This window comes from Aplysia californica, unplaced genomic scaffold, assembly GCF_000002075.1.
Source record: "Aplysia californica isolate F4 #8 unplaced genomic scaffold, AplCal3.0 scaffold00374, whole genome shotgun sequence".
NCBI lineage: Eukaryota > Metazoa > Mollusca > Gastropoda > Aplysiida > Aplysiidae > Aplysia > Aplysia californica.
The window spans coordinates 186,440-187,459 of NW_004797644.1; the positions used below are offsets into that span (position 1 = coordinate 186,440).

Consider the following 1,020-nt stretch of genomic DNA (forward strand, 5'->3'; position numbering starts at 1 on the left):
GGGCGCAAAAAGCGAGAGAAAGAAAAAAAGGGCGGGGAAGGGGTGGAAGAATCAGAGAACAATAGAGACGAACAACAACAACAACATAACTACAACAATAATAACAACAACATAACAACAACAATAACAAGAACAACGACAATAATGACAACAACATCAACAACAACCTGACCCAAGGACTAAATGATTTGTCTCCAAATACGTCCCCGATATTTACGTACAATGGCTAAATGATTTGTCTCCAAATACGTCCCCGATATTTACGTCCAATGGCTAAATGATTGTCTCCAAATACGTCCCCGACACTTACGTCCAATGGCTTAACCATTTCCTCCACAGACATTGGACGATCGGTTTCTTGCGTCTTCAATGCACACTATAAATAGACCAACTGCCCAAACCGATCGCCCAATGCGCGACCTAGAAAACAAATGCGTTTGCTATTGAAGGTCATTGTCAGTTTCGTCGGTTTTGCTCCCCCCCCCAAAACAAAAAAAACAAACAAACAACAACAACAAAACCACCCACCCCTACCGTGGAGGATACGGCTAGCCCGAGGCTACCAACAAAAATTTAGTTCCGGTATCCTCACCCCAAACCGACAAAACAGAAACAGATTATGCCAATGGGCATTGCCTATTATAACATCCAGTGGCATAATAGTTTATCTCCAATTTAAGAGCAATGGCTTAAAGATTTCTTCTTTTTTAAAAATTAGTAGAGGGTTTGACGGCGCTCACAACTGCATAAGGTCATATGAGCGCCAAGGGGTGGGTGTCAACAGAGAAGTCCTAACAGTAACAGGGAATCAGACTTACTCTGTTCACCTCTCTAGCTTCAACAGCACCAGGCCTGCTTCGGCTATCAAGGCACCCCGGAAATAGCAGGTCACAAGAGTGTGACAAACATACAAAATAAGTAGAGGAAATGACAATAGTAAGGATTAGGAAAGGAAAAGCAGCAGTTCCCTGTTGGAGTTCAGGCTCAGTTATGAGCGTGACATAATGAATCAGCCCATTT

At 42.9% G+C, this 1,020-nt stretch overlaps 1 long non-coding RNA gene across 1 annotated transcript in view; it reads left to right on the forward strand.

Annotated features, from left to right (window-relative positions):
• The window catches only part of LOC106012445, a 7,515-nt gene that overhangs the window by 5,196 nt on the left and 1,299 nt on the right, over positions 1-1,020 (forward strand). The window lies entirely within an intron of this gene.